This window comes from Trematomus bernacchii, unplaced genomic scaffold, assembly GCF_902827165.1.
Source record: "Trematomus bernacchii unplaced genomic scaffold, fTreBer1.1, whole genome shotgun sequence".
NCBI classification, from domain to species: domain Eukaryota; kingdom Metazoa; phylum Chordata; class Actinopteri; order Perciformes; family Nototheniidae; genus Trematomus; species Trematomus bernacchii.
The window spans coordinates 4,307,519-4,326,436 of NW_022987685.1; the positions used below are offsets into that span (position 1 = coordinate 4,307,519).

At 41.2% G+C, this 18,918-nt stretch overlaps 1 protein-coding gene across 1 annotated transcript in view; it reads left to right on the forward strand.

The window, feature by feature from the left end:
- LOC117487960 (adhesion G protein-coupled receptor L3-like) overlaps window positions 1–18,918 on the forward strand; it is a 181,785-nt gene that overhangs the window by 12,198 nt on the left and 150,669 nt on the right. Inside the window, 1 exon segment of the mRNA XM_034136751.1 lies at window positions 15,586–15,663. The gene's annotated coding sequence lies outside the window, so the exon portion shown is untranslated.

An 18,918-nucleotide genomic window follows, 5' to 3' on the forward strand; every position in this document is an offset into this window, starting at 1 on the left:
TGCAATGCTTCTCCGAGGCCGAAGCTCTAAAAGAAGTTAATTTATGGCCTATTTGGGAGGCAGGTTTGGGCTTGAATACATAATGAGGTAGTGCACCTGCAGCTGAATACAAATGAATGGAAATGACGGTTAGTATTTACGCCTCCCTAAACCATTGGGACCTCCTGATCTGACCACTAATAGGCCAGAGAAGAGGAATGAAGATAGGAATCTTGTTCACAGGCTGCTGTTTCTGCAAATATCAGCTGCAGAATTCATGATTAGGTTTTGTTAAAATTATACAACCTTTAAAATATGTTCTGGACATATCATAACACAATGGGCCCCTTGGCACACACATTTGATTTAAAAGTGTTACTAATAACACTTTAGATTTTGTTTTGGATAAAAAAAAAACATTACAACATTGTGTTGTTCTGCCATACTTTCATCCTTCCACTTGAAAAGAGCTTGTGAAGTAACACAAAGCATGAATGCCTTCTACAATATCCAGCTTAACCTTTTAGATTAAAACACCAGTTCTTGATTGAGTTGATAACATTTAGACGGTAGAAGGGGGGGGGTAATTAAAGTATTTTCACACAGGTGGGTGGCTCCATAATAAAGGATTATTTTTCTTAATAAGAGGAATGCATAGTTTTATCATGCACTAAACCAGGGTGCATTCTTTGAGCCTGTAAGAGTCTAATTCCATTTCTGACTTCAAAATGTATTGAGCATTTCAGCATCTCCCTCTGAGCTTGTGACCAGATTGATTTTCCTAATCGATAGCATGTGATTGGATTTAGGAGTGTGTGAGTGGGGGGTGGATCTGGCAGGGACGACTGCTCTTTCTCCTCGAGAGGAGCCCCTCGTTGGTTCCCATCTGTATGAGCTCCTGCACAGTGCATTTTAAATCTTTACATTTTGCACACTTACTGCCCTGCCTCACATCAGGTTGGTATAATGGCATCAGAAATGTGTACCCAGTGTCACATTTAAATTCCGCTGCCAGCCCTTTGTCACCTCTGGAGTGGAGATGACTGAATTGATGCTCCGCCCCAGTGGAGCAAAACCGTTTAAATGACAAAACATTTCTGTCTCACCTTGAACTTAATTGACTGCATGAGAGCTGGCGTTTGGAAAGTGCTGACAGAATGACTTCTGTTGTTGGAGCTATAGACGGAGCCTTTTCTGTTTTTATTCTGCTGTCGCACCATGCATCTGTTTCTCTTATGCAGGATGCATGGTGGCGTCATAAAGCAGTGCATTATGGATGGTTCATGTGACATATATTACTCCTAATGGGCTTACTGTCTGTATGCATTAGTATGTATCGCGCTTCTGCAGGGAGGAGAAGTGGCAAATGGCTTCTTTGCATTCAAGGGCGTATTCAAATATGTGGATCGTTATTCAGGCACATTTCTTGCAAAGGAAATATCTAAGTTTTCCATTTGAAAAAGTAGTTGTTAACAAGCTACCTGATGACCCAGGTGTGCTGTCAGTCACTCAGCTGGAGGACTGGGTAGCATTTACCCTGTCACTGGAAACCCCACCCCCCCCCACTATCCACTCGTATATTGGTGCTGTCTGTGATGCTGAGCCGCAATGGTGGCAACTGTAGGATTTCGTAGAGGGGGGCCACAAGACTGTAATCAGTCATTATGTCAGGAGCGAGCCCCGTGAGCCCCACTGCAGCTCATTCAGCCAAATAATAAGCAGCAGATAACGGAGCTGGAGCCCAACCCCCCTCTGCCCTCCCTCAGCATGGAGCTGGAAAACGGGAGGCCTCTTCCTCTTGTCTGCCCACGTATGGACGTCACCTTGGTTCAAGGGCTGCATCAAGCTTCCCTATGTTCTGAAGGACTGAAAACTCCAGCTGTTGTTCGGAGACCCCCCTCCTCCGGTTAATGCCAAACACACCTTGAGGTGCTGACAGGGAGTATGTGTTTATTTTGGCTAGTGATTGCAAGCAGAAATATGCTTTAGAGTCAAAAGCTGTGTCAAGTAGCACTACAACGGAATGTTGACATATGGATGTGTGTTTCACATTATGTTTTTTTGAATACCTCAAATATCGTTTTTTTAGATCATGTTTTATAATAAAAATACGATTAAATGATACGTAGATCTACAGAATAGTTATTGTCAAGTTTTCCATTGTAAAAAAGCCAGAAAATGCTGTTATAGCTCAAATATGAACCTTTTCTCTGTTTTACATCATATTAAAGTGAATATCTTTGTGTTAAGGATTGACAAAGGTGACATTTAAAGACATCAGCATGGACTTTGAGGGACTAGGATAAACATCTTTCATTGTTGGACATTTTATTGACACAAAAAGTAATAATGGTATTTATATTACAAAGTCTGATAAATGTTGATAATATTAAAATAGTGTTGGAAATTAACCAACAAATCTAGTTGCAGATGGATTTAAAATGTTTTTTTTCAGTATTTGTTTACTATGTGATATTGAATGAATCATCGCTCTCCTCCTTTAAGCCCCATTACTTTCTCCTCACTCTCATGGAGTTTTGTCATTCCATAACAAGGGTCACCGTCTCCCATTGTCTCGCTGCAGCCTCCCTCTGTGTCGCAGTATTGAGTAGTTCTGCCTGGTGAGCGGTGCCATATAAGATCCATACATCATGCTGCAGACAGACTGACAGACAGTGGGAGTGGAGACGTCAGATCCGCCCCTCTCTTACTGCTCTCCACAGTGCTTCTGCTTTAATATCCCCCCTCTTCCTTCCCCAGTGCACTTGACATGCTCATGATATAAATATTTTTATGGTGAATGGTGCAGGGATAATTCTGCATCCAATAAATGTTTTTTTAAACCAGCTCGGAGGATACTTTCATAGAGAGATATTTGTTCGACTGCCACATTATAATTGCTTCACTACTGTATGCATGCAAAGATTGATAGTTAGATTAATCTCATCAAAATGTTAAGCTTTTATAATCTTCTCATGGACCCCTTTTACTCTCTCATACATAATAAATGCAGCTAAAAGTCAGCCTCACTGAGCTTTAGCTTAGCACACTAGCATGCTAGCCCCATATGAAGCTGCTGCATGCCACCAGACAATGAGCGCTCTAAGGTCAGTGAGGGTCCGCCCTTTATGGGATTCCTGCCCATAATGATTAATAGGGAAGGTGTAGTTATTGCCTTGGAAGTCATCAGTGGAATGCTGCAGTTAAAGCAGTCATTTGTAATCCAGTTTCATTACACCTGTGCTTACGTTTTCTCTTTCTTAAGGGATTGTTCTCTTTTTCTCCTATTCAGTTTTTGCTAATGACCAACCCATTATCGATTGGTATGGACAAAAAAAGATTGCTTTGTTCCAGCATTTCTTATCAGTCTATTCTCTCCCAAAGCAGTAGAAATGACAGAATCCCACCACTACTGGCGGCTTCAGACCAAAAGTCCATTTAGTTTTGTTGTCACTTTGTGAAAGGTTAGGCTTCTGTAATCTTGTTTATGTTTTTGGTCAGGAGTAAGCCTCCCTAAGCCAGCTTTGTGTCCAACACAGCTGGAGAGGCCTTCACAATTTCAGCAGAGCAGAAATAATTGGTCCATGGGAGGCAGCCATGACACACAGGTAATGTTTAATGTCCGTCTCTCAGCCGGCGATAGCAAGATATGTATACTCTTTGTGTTGCCTTGGTAAACATGGATATACAATGGTATGGAGCACTTTTATAGAAGGCATTTTGGTTTGGTTTTTGTGCCAACAGACCCTAGAGAAACCTTTTCCCCTCAATTTAGCCCTCTTGACTCTGAGCACACTACCTCCATCTGACGGGGACATTTGGATTGGAAAGTCTGTCGTAGCCACTTTTAATTATACTGGCAGTAAAGGATGAAACTGAGCGGGGATGAAGTGCTTTTTGTGCATCGATTTTCCTCCGGGTACATAGATGCACTGGAGAGAGGGAGAGACAATTGTAACCTCCTTGATCGCTGCACTGCAGGAAAACAAAGGGGGGGCTCCATGCAAAGGTCCTGCTTTCTTTTTGATATAATGAGAGCATGTACATCAAACCAACCTCCTCATCTAATTAGGAAATTCCATTGAATAAGAAAGCAACTCTGGAAAGAGGCCACACAGGCACTTTACCTTGATGGAGTTTCGATGGTTTCTGTGATCTGTTTGGACATCTGACAAACTTTGGCCACCCTTTGGTGTGTGTTTTTGTAACCTGGTCGACAAGGTGTGGTTGTAGACGGATCCTTTGAGCTCTCCCCTAGGGATTTCTGCCTACTCCAGGGATCTTAAGCCTTTATTTTTGGCAGAATGTCACTTCACCTGGGTATCAGGAGAGTGACTGTCACCTTCACTGCCCTAAGGTCCCGGCAGGATTCCTGCAGACCATGAAAAGATGACAGCCTGGCTTTTGTTTGCTTGTTTTCAGATGACGCTTCCCCCTGTTTTCCTTGAGAACTTCCTCTGGCTGCATGCTTTGCAAAGTCGCACCAGCAGATGCGACAATTCGTCATGCATAAGAAACCCCACTCCCGCTGCCATCTGTCCACTTGTGTCATTTACCATGCACCGCCAGTTTGTTGTGGTACCCATTACCCTTATACAATTTTGATGGCATGCAAAATATGCTGAACCCATCTCACGACCTCCCAACCTCACTCTTTAAAAACTCATTCCCAACCTATGCGTGACCCGGGTAACAGAAACCAGAAAATATACGGACTGTCACCATATTTAGCTTCTGAGGCTTGTGGAAACGTTTGCCATTTAGTGGCCCGGTATACTGTTACCTCCACTGGATGGCTGGAATGAATTATTACGGCCAGTCAAACTGAAATATGACTTTCCCCGACATGATTCCTCGATGACCTAACGAATTCAACATGCCAAACCATATCAGGTAAAAAACCTAGGAGGGATTGCTTTAACCACTTTAGGAAATCATGCCATATTCAGGAGCCATGTTTACCTACAATAAGAAAACTAAAACACAATGGAAATAGGCATGAAACAAATACAAGAACATCAATATTGGACTTTTTCTGTAAAATGCTTAGACCGCTTAATAATTTGGCTATGGTAAGAACAATTAGACCAATTCTAATTATTAAATAGCAATCACATTGCATTTATGTGACTGGATAGATGTATTCCTAATACTATGGACTGGAGCCATCTTACCAACTGACAATAGGGAAACTGGGGCCTAAGAACACTGAAACAATAAGGGAATAAGGTGTTTAACCAACCAAAGAACATCAATATTGTACTAGTCTGCAAAACACTCCTTTGTAGAAAGCAACATTATCGTGTTGCTGTAGTTACCCTAAATGTTGGAACAACACCTGCATTGTGAGCTCTGGATTCTCTAATATGGACATTGGGATGAATGTGTGCCAATGTCTCTGCTCTTGTTGTAGCTGCTTCAAAGATCCCACTCCATTAGTATGCAGCTCCTGTTTCAGCTGAACATCGAGCGCTGGTAACCACAGCACACTGCTGCTCACCAGTATGATTGTTTCTGGTTTCTTCTCCCACCCCCACCCCATCTTTTATTCCCTCTTTCATAGCCGCAGTCCCCCTTTTCCACTTCCACTTGCATTGCAGTTCCCAGTTCAGATTGACATTTCTGGTGACTTGGAGGTGGGATTTGAGGTGCTTTAAGAGTGAAGCATAAAGGTCATCCATACTTTGTTCTGTACAGCAGCAACAGCATATACTGGAGAAGAGAGGTGGACAAAGTACTAGTAGAAATACTAAAGTGTTGAAATACTCTATTAGAAATAAAAGACCTGTGAGATACAGGCACGAGATCCGGTCTTGGGTGGAAATGTCAGATTATTTGACTAATGTGAATCTTGAAATGTTTTAATTTCTTCATTTTCCAAATGCTTCTTCTTCCTGACATTGTGTGGCCTTGCATCAGCAATGCTAGTTTTTTTTTTCTCCAACTATTCATTCACTTCAATCACATATGCTCATTGCAGGTGACCTGATGGCAATCTCTCTCTGTGTTCAGGAAGAATTGAACACATTTTCACAGCCTATATTGTAACATTAAAGCAGCCACATGCCTTCACCTCAGCCACTAACATGAAATAATGTAGTGCAGGCTCACAGTGATAGAAAGATGCCTATCATTCTTTTGCAGAGCTTTTACTCCCCTCTGGGCGACGTGTTTAATATGACTCCACAAATGTGATTTAGTGGGCAGATAGCCTCGGGATTCAGAGGTCGCTGCCTCAGAGAAGGCCTCCTGTGTGTAGCATGTGGCACCGACGTATGTAGGTTAGGTTATCTTTATAGCGAAAGAATCCTAACAGAAAAGCTACAACCACCAAGGGCAGAAAACATTTAAATGTTTCCAGATTATTTCACAATGTCCAGCAGTTTCTTCCATCCTTATTTCCTGAAAGCATTCTATTTCCGAGCATCAAATTCACATTACATGTTTTCCTTCTTCTCTCATCCCTGCCCTTTCTATATTCATCCTCCATTCAATTACTTTTCTGTTTCAGCAGAGGCTCGGTCTATACTATATTGCTCTGCGATGCGTGGTGCTACCCCACAGATTTATGTCGGAGCTGAAGGATGGCTGTCCAATTTTCTGCATGGATAGCAGAGCCGGTGGCATTGTGTGTGTTTTAGAGCTCTTGTCAGATGTGCGTTAAGGACGTATGGAGCACACAGCCATGTAATTCTTCCAGACAGTGGCCATTTCTGTCACATCCTTCCATTAGCTTGTGTATCGCAGTGATTTGCAGTGTGAGGTGTGTGTCTTTCTCTGTGTGTGTGTGTGTGTGAGGTGTGTGTCTTTCTGTGTGTGTGTGTATGTGTGTGTGTGTGTGTATGGTATTCTTGCGGCTATATTTGAAACTATTATTTAGTAACTGTGGGAATGTGCATCTTTCTTTCTTGTAAGAGGAGAATCAGAATCATTAGCCATTGGTCTTTTTTTCAGTATTTTAGAAAAGGGGCAAATGTTCTTTCTCCTTCTTTAATAGTTCTTAAATAGCAGACTTTGTCGTTATAGGGTTGACAGGCCGCATTGGTTCCCTTTCAAATCCAATGGGATTTCTCCATTGGATTTAGGATTATTGCAGAAGACAATCTCTGTGCAAACAAATGTTTATGGTATTACACGTTTTGTGCAGCGGGATCATCTCCCCATATGAACACCACCTTATATTTATTTTAAGTAAAAAGCTAACATTGGGCTATAAAGAAACTACAGCATGGTCACTTGACTTCGCGTCACCGCCGCTAAGCTAAAGGTGGCTAATGTTGGGCTTAATGACATTTAGTAGTGTCATTTAGACCCTTAGCGTCTAAAGTGTGGGATATTTACTTATGTATTTTACTAAATGTTATTCGCGTGATAAGCCCTATACCTCCTTTAAACCAAATGTTTAGCCTCTATATCCAAGTTGTCTTTCAGAAGTAAAATCTGCAGACAACCTCAATCTGTCACAGCAGTAGACGTCTGTGCAGCATGGGGTCACAGCCCAATACTGTGCTGATGCAGTTATAGTTGTGTCTTTCTTTGTAGTCACACTGAAAGGTTGACGTGCCCCCAGCTGACTGCCCCCTCCTCACAGGGGTCCTGCGATATCTCGCTTGTCTCCTTCCAGGCCTGAATGGGCACATTGTGCTGCTTGCTGCAGACCACTGGGTCCTCCACACACACCTGTCAGGCCATGTCCTTGGCGCCTTGGGTGCTGAGACACTCCAGAGCCCCCCGCTTCACACATGGTTATTGAACCCTGCACACACACACACACCTAAAAGCAGCCGTATATGAAGAAATAAACACATGTGGTTACGCTGTTAAGACACGGAGACATACACAATTGAATTTCACATAAACACATGCATACACACACTCTTTCACACACTTTATTGGAAAAACACCTCTCTTTCCCCATGCCAAGGTTTGATTCAGTGTGCAGGTCGGCCTTAGAACTCAGAGGGTCAAGTTCCATATTTGTCAGGGTGGGGGGGCACAGGCCGGCACATGGAAACAGGATTGAGAAGTAAACTAGTGAAACTTGATCCACTGCCTCAATCAGCTGCACATTTTCTGTTTGAGAGTCGAGAGGGGAACCTATGCGTGTTTTACATTAGAGCTGAAATCATAACCAACAACTTATTGTAATCAATTCATAATGTTTAAGCCCAAACAGTTGCATGATTAAACTATTTAGTAGAAAATAAATGGCAAACATGTCAGTTAATAATTGTTTTTGCTTTTTTAGAAAACATTGTTGGAGATTTAATGTGAACATTAGCTTTTAGTGAGTACTTTTGGGTTTATAATCATTACTCATTAATATAAGACATTTGAGTCAAGTTATTGTTATTATTTTTCTTTATTTAAATCAAATCAATCCCATACAACTGTTTCTTGATATTGATTGATTTATATTTTATTTAAGGCAGATGCTATTTGCACCCGGGTGCCCGTAGCTAACAATGCTATTTACACCTGGGTGTCCATAGCTAACAATGCTATTTACACCCGGGTGTCCATAGCTAACAATGCTATTTACACCCGGGTGTCCGTAGCAAACAATGTTATTTACACCCTGGTGTCCGTAGGTAACAATGCTATTTACACCCGGGCTACACATTAGATACTGTTTTGGATGTATAGGTATTTATGGAAATGTTTCTTTGATAACTTCATTCCCTTGTGCTGCTGGGTCAAATTGTAATTCCCCTATGGTGGATGTATAAAGACACATCTTATCTTAAGCACTCTAGCTGTTTACACCCGGGTGTTGTACTGTATGCATCTCTTCTTGCTCTTTCTGCGATTGCTTGGTAAGGTTACCTGAACATCAGGGACAAAACACACCTGTGCTATATTGTGATCATGGCTGTAAGGTAATAAATGTCCCACAGACCCCCCTGATGAAAAGGGGTTAATTAATCTGCCCAACACTCGGAAAGAAGTTATGAGACGTGATGAATTTTAGTATGTTTATTTACAAAATACCACAACAGTAAACAGTGTCTAAAAAAGCAATGATGTAATTGTGCCCCAATCAGTCTATTTAATATGTAGCCCGAGGCTCTTCATGTGGTCCTTCAGGGCTTCAGGATTCTGAAAGACACAATTACACATTTATTTAGAGTATACAGTAGAAATTAATTTTACAAATGATTTCATGCCCCACCCTTAAAACGCAGTGAAGCGAACATGGTTCATTTGCACATAACATTACCACCTACAGTCTATGGTTACCACCTATGGCAACGTTTACAAGTAGCATTAAACTTGGCTAAATTAGCTGCGTTAGCTAATCTTAGAAGAAGCCTGCGTATTGGGCCATTTCATTTGAATTATACAAACAGTGAGAAAACATAACTTTGTTGGAAAGGGTATATTTTGTGTTTAATGTATCTTACCTTTTATATTTGTATAATTATTAAAGATGTTGCGCGCTTCGGACCGCCGTGAATCCCCCTTTCGAGCGTAAGCGTGTCGCTTTACGGCATGAAGTGACAGTGTTTACGAATAGCTGCCGTGTGGCTATTTTCACCCGGGTGCAAATAGACTAGGGATGCCAGCGATTTTTCGAATATTCGTTACAGTCTCCATAATCGAAAATTATTTTTAAAATTCGATTTTATTTATATATTTTTTTATTATTATTTATGTTTTTTCCTGGCTTAGTTTCAACCAAAATATAGACTAATGCTAATAATAGTAATAGTAATAGTATTAATAATTGTAAATGGCCATTGGTCACACCACCAGTTTGTTTTACTGTAAACTTGTAAATAATCGATTAATATTCGCCAGGGCTGTCCGATTTTCGAATTTGATCATGGTCAGTTTCTGGCATCCCTAAAATAGACACTCCATTTAATTAATTATAAACCATTTTTATTCGTCATGAAGTCAGCATTTTTTTCCTATTTCCTTACATTTTATTGACTGAAATTCTGCTGCCTGTCTTTATAAAGAAATAACATTGAATCAATACAAACATAATACATTTATTAATCCTGTTTTGATATATATTCTTTCAAGTACATCCTCTTCCTCTCTCTGAGCATGTCACTATGGCCTTGGCCGGTTACTCTCCGTGGAACAAATGTACCTCTGCGTGTGGCGTTAGCATCACAGGAAAATGCTAAATGGCTCATTCTGAATGCACACAGCGTGCACCCTCGTGAAGGACCTATGGTGTCAAGTCCCACTACTGTCACCCATACAATTTTCCTCTCTATTGACTTTTATGTTGTGCTGCAAGGTTGGTCGTGCTGGTGGGGAATATGTATGTGTTGCAGATAAAGACGAGGCAGTTTATCATAATGATATTCCCCTGCAGGTAAACAGCAGAGGGGAACATTTCCACAAGAGCGTTTGACAGCTTGTTTTTGACGACACATTTCATGCATTTAGTATTATGGTCTGTAGACGTAAAGCTTTTTAAAAAATGTGACTGTGAGCCGGGATGTCCAGGTGAGATCATGTGAAATCTGGTCCTGGCTTTAGAAGCAATCTTGAAGAAAACATGATATTTGCATAAATATTCAAACACATGAGCTTGCATACACCAACCAATGAAACATTTAACTGAGGTGCCACCCTAGCTGAATACATTATACTGGAGACCATGTGTGTGTTCAGCACTTCTCTCTTTTATGTTTCCACACAGACACATGGACAAAAACATGAATACATACAATACATGCGTTGGCTACATCATTTTCCAATTAAGGCCAACTAGGGCCCTTGTATCGGGTAGTCTTAGGGGTAAGAGCTGCATTGTTTGGTGTCTCTTATCAACGCTTCTCATTTGTATGCCGAAACAGAGTAAGAGAGAGAAATGGGGACTCTGGGAAAACATGGAAATATGATAGATGGAAATAAATATAAGGAAAATATCTACGGGAGTGTGCGGTGAGAAAATGAAGAGTCTACTGACACTAAAGAATGAGGAAGTAATATGTAAGAATGCATTATCCCGCTGCAGGTGCCAGTAGCCCCAGTCTATTGTTATCTGCTTCCCTGAATTTAATGTGACCCTGGGGGGTGAGGATGCTGCCCATGCATTATAAATGCTGCCCATTGACTTTCATTGGAAAGCCTCCCCTTCCCTCTCAATGAACAGGCCCTGACTGGCTTTGATTACTTAACTGATAATAGCAGAGCAAAGTAATTAGTGTTACATTTACATGAACAGAGGTCTTGTTTGTATTCACACTTTGATGCAGGGATGTACAGTGCAACACAGTTGTTGGAAACATACCAAAAATGTAAGTTTTATCTTATTTTCGCAATGTTATCTCATGATTCCTTTTGATATTATTGCAGATTTGCTGTAAGCTAGCTAGCTGACGTGCAATTATGAAACAGTATAACTCTGAAGCTGCAGCGCCATTCTCCGAATGGAAGTGTTGTGGGTTGTTATAGCGCATTGGCCCCTGTCACCATAGTGATGAGTTGTTCACTGTGGATTTTTAAAATAAATTCATATTTCTCCTTACAGTGTGTAATAGTACATTTGCTGAAAGTTATGGTTTGCTATACTAGAAGTGCAGTTTACCCAAGGGTGCAAAGACAGCCTTTATTCAGCCTGCTATTTCTCTCTGAGAGCAGCTCATTGGAGTAATCTGTGAAATAAGTAGTGGAATAACAGTACTACACTCAGGAGTATGTAGGTTACTGATTCAAGGGCGCCTCCTCTTGTAAAGATTCTTCCATTTCAATACGTTTTCTGCTCATTAGCCATATCTGCTGTGCCTTTAGCCTCTACTCACACAGGCCTGCTGTCAGTTACAGTGTCACCTTCGCCGGGTCATTTAATTTAAAGCCCTGCTCTGCCGATTACAGCTTTTGTTGTGAGCGGCCGTGACTACTGTAACGCGGGTGTTTGGGTCAGCGCTGGGCACAATAGCTTAGTTACTCTCGCTGACTTCCTCACTATTGCCTCTCTCTCTCTTTCTCAGCACATTTTCCACTTGGCTGATAAAATAAGCCACTCTTTGATGAGCTTTCGGCGGGCCGCGGTGCTGTGCCTCAGTAAATGCTTTTACAGAGACACACCAGGCTGTCGGCTCGGATCAGTCATACAGTGGCTGCATGCATGCACCTCGCTCCTGTTTGGTCTTTTGTCTCCTCGTACCAGATTTTTGGACACACAATGATAAGCTGGTGCTAGAGCTGCTAATGTATTTCAAGAATGCCCACAACTTTTTAGCCTTGAGGCAGGAAAACTATTGTCACTCCTGCCCTGTTTCTCTTCACCTGGTCAAATTCAGGCTCCTGTACTTTCCATCACGATTAGCTTGAAACAACATGAAGTCAGAAGTTAGATAACCAGCAGCTGCAGAGAAGCAGATGGCAAGTGCAGACAATTAAATAAACTGCAAATAGATGGGGTGGGCATCCTGTAGAGCTGCACAATATGAGTCAAAGATGCGATGACATTGAATATTGCGATAAGAATATCATTCTGCTGCTTCTAATATATTTCTAAAATGCAACATGTAGCTTGTTCTATTGAAAAAAGGTAATGTATTATTATTTCCAGCATTCATTTATCGTACAAATTGAGCATTTATCTGAACACAAAAGGTACAAATAATAATAGAATAATAGTTCAGAGATACAGTGCTTTGCACACGGTGCCACAGTGAATCACTTTCAGGGTGTGAAGTCAAATTTGGGTGGAAGTTCATGGCAGGGAAAGCAGGACAACCAGCCTGTGTTTCATCACTTTGTATTTTAGAAAACAGAGAACAGTACTGTGATGCAACATCTGAAGAGTAAGTAGAGAAGAGGGCCAAAGGCAAACTTTTCAAACAATTGTTTTTGTGTTAATGCTGCTTTAGACACTACCTTTTTATACATGTCTGCAAAAGGGAGTCATTTACTTGCAGATAAAGACGAGGCAGAGTTATCCAACAAAACTCGTCACTTTACGTCTGAAGTAATACTGGCAGTTTTGTCCATGCCTGCAGCCTTTTACATTAAACGATTTTTGAAAAATACTTTTAATGGCCTTTAGAAGCATGTTGATGTTGTCTTCATACAAAAACTTAATCAATGATATAAAGATTTTTCTCAAGTTTTGGATGATGTTTTGTTCACTCACATTATAGTTGATAGCATAAATGAAGGCCTCTAGCTCAATTCATGGAAGGTAAATACTATTTTGATTGCAATATTTCTCAGATGAATACCAGATATTTCCCCCAAATTGTTGATCTCTAACCCAGCTGTGTTGTTGCATTGAAACTCAAAACATTCCTGAATAACTCCACATTTCTGCTGTCATTAACGAGCATCAGTGCCCGCGATATCTCAGTGTCACATCAGGTCATCCTAACCGAGGACTTCAATAGAGCGGAGTATCTCTGGTATGAACATCCGAGAGGCTTAGAGAGCATGGTCTACATTTTCTGGCCCTCAACTCATTGAAGATATTTAGGAATCTTCACCTGCCGCCATAACTTCCACACAGATTGTTACAAGAAGATAACAGATGTATATGTTCCTGCTCCGTCAGAGAAGCAGTGGAGATCGGTTTTGTAATATATCAATGTGTAACAAATAAAATGTTGTCCATAGCTGTGATTACTGAAAACTAGGTTTGGCCAAATGATGAAACATTGAACTGCCCAGAATATGATTTGTATTTTCTATTGTGCGTGGACTTATCTCTCTGTTTGTGTGACAGTTTGTGCTTTTAGTTGTTGCAATATGCTGTGTGTTCCTCTCCAAACACTGTTGACCAAAATGAGCTTCAGAGGTTCGTTTGAATCGACCTCCGGCTTTCTGCCAGTCTCACATCTGATCAGACATGATGAAGAGCAGATTTGAAGACGCACTTGTTCAGAAGCCAAGATTATTTGGACGATTTATTTGACTCTTTTTGCTCATTTTTAAAGCATGGCCCAGTGCTACTAAAATATGTTAACAGGCAACCCTGATAGGTTAGAGTACAATCATATTTGTCCAATTCTGCTAATAAAATATCTAGTTAATTTGCATAGTATACACAACACTACTGATTATTCTTTTTAATGTTGGCTTATTATTCATGACCCTAACCTGCTCTGTGGACGCATCAATTACTCTGCTGCTCATCACTGTTATGATTGCAGTTGAGATTTAATTATAAACATGTGAAGATAGTTTGCATCACAATAATGAAAGAGAGAGAGGTGGCATGTTTTTCAGCAAAGGTGGTGTGGAAGAAACGTGCGATTTTATTTCCACTCAATACAATTTAAATGTTCCTGCGTTTATGTAGCTCATTAAATCAGCCGTAATTAAAGTGAACCTGTGCACAGTGGCATCAGAGCAGTAGCAAAGGTTTATATTGAATATGAGGAGGAAGAGAGAAAGTGGCACATGAAAAAGAAAGATGATACCAAGGCTACGAGGCAGAGCAGGAGAGTAAAATGTGAGCGTGGGACAACGAGGCATGTTAAAGGTGACGAGGGGGGGCAGTCATCAAAATGCTAATGTTGCATGGGATATTTACTGCAGAGTGTTAATGCAGTTTAAAACAGGCTCTTTGTCCTGCAGCCCTTGTTGGGCTCTAATAAATCAGCCATTGAAAGCTGATGTGACCTGAATAGCTCTTCATACAGCCGCTCTATCGCCCACTGAGAGGCAGACAACAGCTGAAACATTTATGAGAAGATGCCACTTAATGCTGGAAGACCCAGAACAGACTAAAATATGGTGTTTGTGTGAGATGCCACTTTGATTACTAAGACTTCTGGCATTGATAAGTCATATATCTTTTAGTTCTTCAGAGTTGATTGATGTCATGGTTGTGCACAGGTCCATTAAAGATGACTCGAAGTCATGATCGCAGACATTAGAAGTTCTTCCTGCCAGAATGATTTCCTTATTTATGGACACTTTTTTTGTAGGGATATGTTGTGCCGCAAAGCAAACATATCTTATCGTGAACATTTTTACTAATATTGCAAATGTCATATGAACATATATGAATATTCAAAAAAACAGATTGATTTGTGTCATGGTTGTGCACAAGCCTTGTTCAGTAATTATGTTAATCAGGAAGTTAACTTTAAGTCATGATGTCAGACATTAAAAGTACTTCCTGCTGAACTGTCCTGCATTTTACTTGCATCAATATGTCAGTTGCACTAATTTGTTTGTGTCTTAAAGAGGCCCTATTCTGCTTTTGGGTGGTATTCCCTCTACTGTCGTGTGTTATGGTTTGTGTGCATGTAGATGGTCTGCTAAGGGTACAATCCCAAAGCTCAATTCAGAGGGAGTTTCTCCCAGTCTCCCCCACACACTCCCTGGAGTTTATTTTAAAATAAACCTTTGAATTGAAATTGTCATATGGACTGATATTGGACAGAAATATATTTCTTGCAACATTCTACCCATTTGTATCACAAATGAATAAAAATGAGCAAATATAAAGACGTTTTCAAAAGTCTGCAGCATCGTAACATTTCATTTATTCATGGGATTTCATCGCATATGTTGCCTTTATTGTCTATTACACCTCTTACGTTATGAAAATTGCGCTCATCCAAGATGTGATTTTGATGTTGTTGTTCATGTTTTACTGAAACAAACCATCTTCCTCTCTGTTTCCTTCAGGATCGAGCATGCTTTGACTATCTGGAATGTGATATTGTGCGGAGAACACTCAAGAAGCAAACTCCGTCTCACAACAAGGTATGTCACTTATTTTTAATGAACATTTCTGAGGACATGTCCCCCCTCGACACAGAGCAGTAATGAAGGGCATTCATGTGGTCCAATCATGCGGCTTCTTCGTTGTGTGCTATGGGATGTTTATGAAAATGATTCATGAGAGGTACTCCTTTCAGTATGCAAATCTGTGGGACATCACTCTGAGCCTTTTAATTTCTGCCGCCAGCGATGAGGAGGGTTTTTGGTCGGTAACCATACGTATCCGTGTTTGGATTTAATTCCCTGATGCAAATGATGTTTTCAGTGTAATCATGCAAAAGCACAGCTGGCTGCCATTCCTCTAAACCTCGAGTCTCTTGCTTTGTACACACACACACACACACGCACACGCACACGCACACGCACACGCACACCTCATAACCACAGACACCTTCACGCACCAAGATTATTTTCCTCTGTTTGTCATTGTTGTCTTCTGCAGCCCTGTGTTTGCTCTCTGCCACTTATCCTCTTCCCCTTTCCCTCTCTCACATGCCAGCTGACGCCCTCCTCTCCTCGTCCTGTCCACACACACACACACACACACACACACACACACACACACACACACACACACACACACACACACACACACACACACACACACACACACACACACACACACACACACACACACACACACACACACACACACACACACACACACACACACATACACACACACACACACACACACACACACACACACTCACTTCCCTCCACATTGAATGGAGCCACTAGCCTCACCGCCTCCTGTGGTGAGCCTGGATTGAATCCAATTAGGGAGATTGTTTACCCTCCTGAGTTTACTGGTGGGCTCCTCCTCTCCCTCCCTCACACACACAAACACACACACACAAACAAACACTCACACCATCCAGTTTCCCCTACATCTAACTCAATACTTTCCTCTTTTCCTAACATCTTCCCCGCTGCAGTGCAGATTATGTTCATATTTCCCTCTCGAGCCCTTGTTGATATTATTTTACAACACTATGCAACAAGATGAATGCATGAAACCCAGTGCGGTGGGAGAATATGTGTCATACCACCTTTTTGATTAGGCCTCTGGGACTCATATCCTCTATATGATGGGACGGGAGATTTCAGAGGAGAGTAATTGGGAACTATAATCCCAGAAACTACACACACATCACAGGATTATCCCTGTTTTTAGAATTAATTTCCCAATTCCCTTGCACAAAGAAAGGACAGTAAATGTTGCTGACATAGGAGTAATGGTCACATTAGTTGCAAGGTGAAAATAGAGTAGTGCTGTCATCTGAATAACATTGAGAGCAGCGGGCGATATCTGCGCGTGGCGCTTGCTCGTGCTTTTCCGATACAAGGCGTAAATCTGCTGCAGACATAATGGCCTTGCTCTCTTTTTCTGCAGAAACACCCGCTGCTTCCCTGCAGATGTCCCGCTGTGTGACTGTGTACCGCTGCTGCTCAGAAATCAGATACTGTATTAGGGCTGAAAGATGTCAAATGAATTAAAAGCTGCGGATCGCTTTGATGATAAATATCCTAATGCAGCCCAGCATGGAGTTACTGCCTTCATTTGACACACCTTGTTTTGCTTAATGTGTGGTCACTTTAGATTAAGTGTAATCTACTTCAGAGAGGAGGAAAACTCCTGGATTTACAAGCACAATATTTTGATATGGTACTATGGATCAAAGTATTAGGCAGGATAGGACGTAATTAAGATGTGAAAGATATGTTTTTTGAATATCCAGAGTGTCTTAACCCTTAGCTCCTCCTCCGAATGCTTTGCATACCCATCCTGGCTGCACACAGCCTCAGGCATTCAGGTTAGTTTGACCATAATGTCCTGTGATGACATGAGTTTGGTTCTGTTATCTTAAAGCCCTGCAGTCTGTTTGCACAGTGAGATCCTGCCGGGGCTTGATGCAAAGCGTTTCATTTGAATGGAGAGGGAGGGAGTGAAGTCTTTTTGGCCGTTGTCAGCAGTGTTCCTGACTTTGTGCAGCTTTTGTTGTTGTGTTGCTGTTTCTGGGGAAACTAGACGGGCTTGGGGAGACCGGACAAGGCAGCAGAACCCTCTAAATAACCAAATTATTTCAATGTGCCCCTCTAAACTGTTGTCTTAACAACTGTTGGATACTTGCTCAGACATGTTGGTGGTCATTTGTCCCAAAAGACAGAGAGTTCGCGGGGACATTCACGTCCTTAGTTTTGAGCGGCTGTAAAGGAACCAGTGTTGTTGAGGGGAATATATAGATGTGTGTGTGTGTGGTTTTAAATGGTCATCAGACTGCTTCTCCAGTCTTTACAACCCCTCATCGTTCCTTTTACATATACAAGTCAGCATTCACACACATTCATACAGAGGGGCCACCTGCTTAGGGAGACTAACATTCATGCACATGTCAGCAGGCATGTGTACATGTGAATTAAATGTGCATGAACGCTGTTAAGTGTGATGTTTATAGAGACGCACTTCAACATTCTGCACCTCCTCCAATGCAATATTCATGTATTCAGTGACCCTGCATTAACTGCATTATTGTCGTTAAATGCAGCCATGCATTTTTAAATCCTGTAAATTGTGTATCTCACTTAGGAATATTAATATGCAGTGCTAAGAGAGGATTTCACACGCACACACAAGTGTACACATTCAGCTGGAGATGATTTAAAAGTTAACAGAGGTTTGGGGAAATTAACCTTTTCTTTCCCAAGAGTTTGTCTCATCTTTGTCTGTTTAATGAATGTTTATGTACAACATAATCAGCCCACCAGTTATAGGTTTTAACCTGTTGTTTAATGCATGCAAAAGATGGAGAGTAAGAAATGCATTATCTCTGCTGTTTGCCAGGGAAATCTCCCAATTAAGCCCCGCAAAGAAAAACGTCAGCATGTTTTTGAAGTGCTGGTAGATTAGCTTTGGACAGAGTCATGCTAACCTAAACAAACACAATGTAGCTGAAACATTTAACACACAGGTGGGAAAATGTAATTCCTTTAATAATAATAGTGATGATTACGTTTATTTAAAAATACACTTTTTTCTTCTGTAACTGTTCTGAAAGACAAACAGAGTCTAGAACAAGACTGAAGTGCAGTTCATTCCATCAACAAGGTGCCTTGTGCCTGAAAACAGCGAACATTGGTGCGCACATGAAGTAAATCCAAGTGTAAGTAGTAACTGGATTGTGTAATGTGGTAACTAGATGTCAGAGAGAAGACAGTGAAGCCTGAACATTGTTA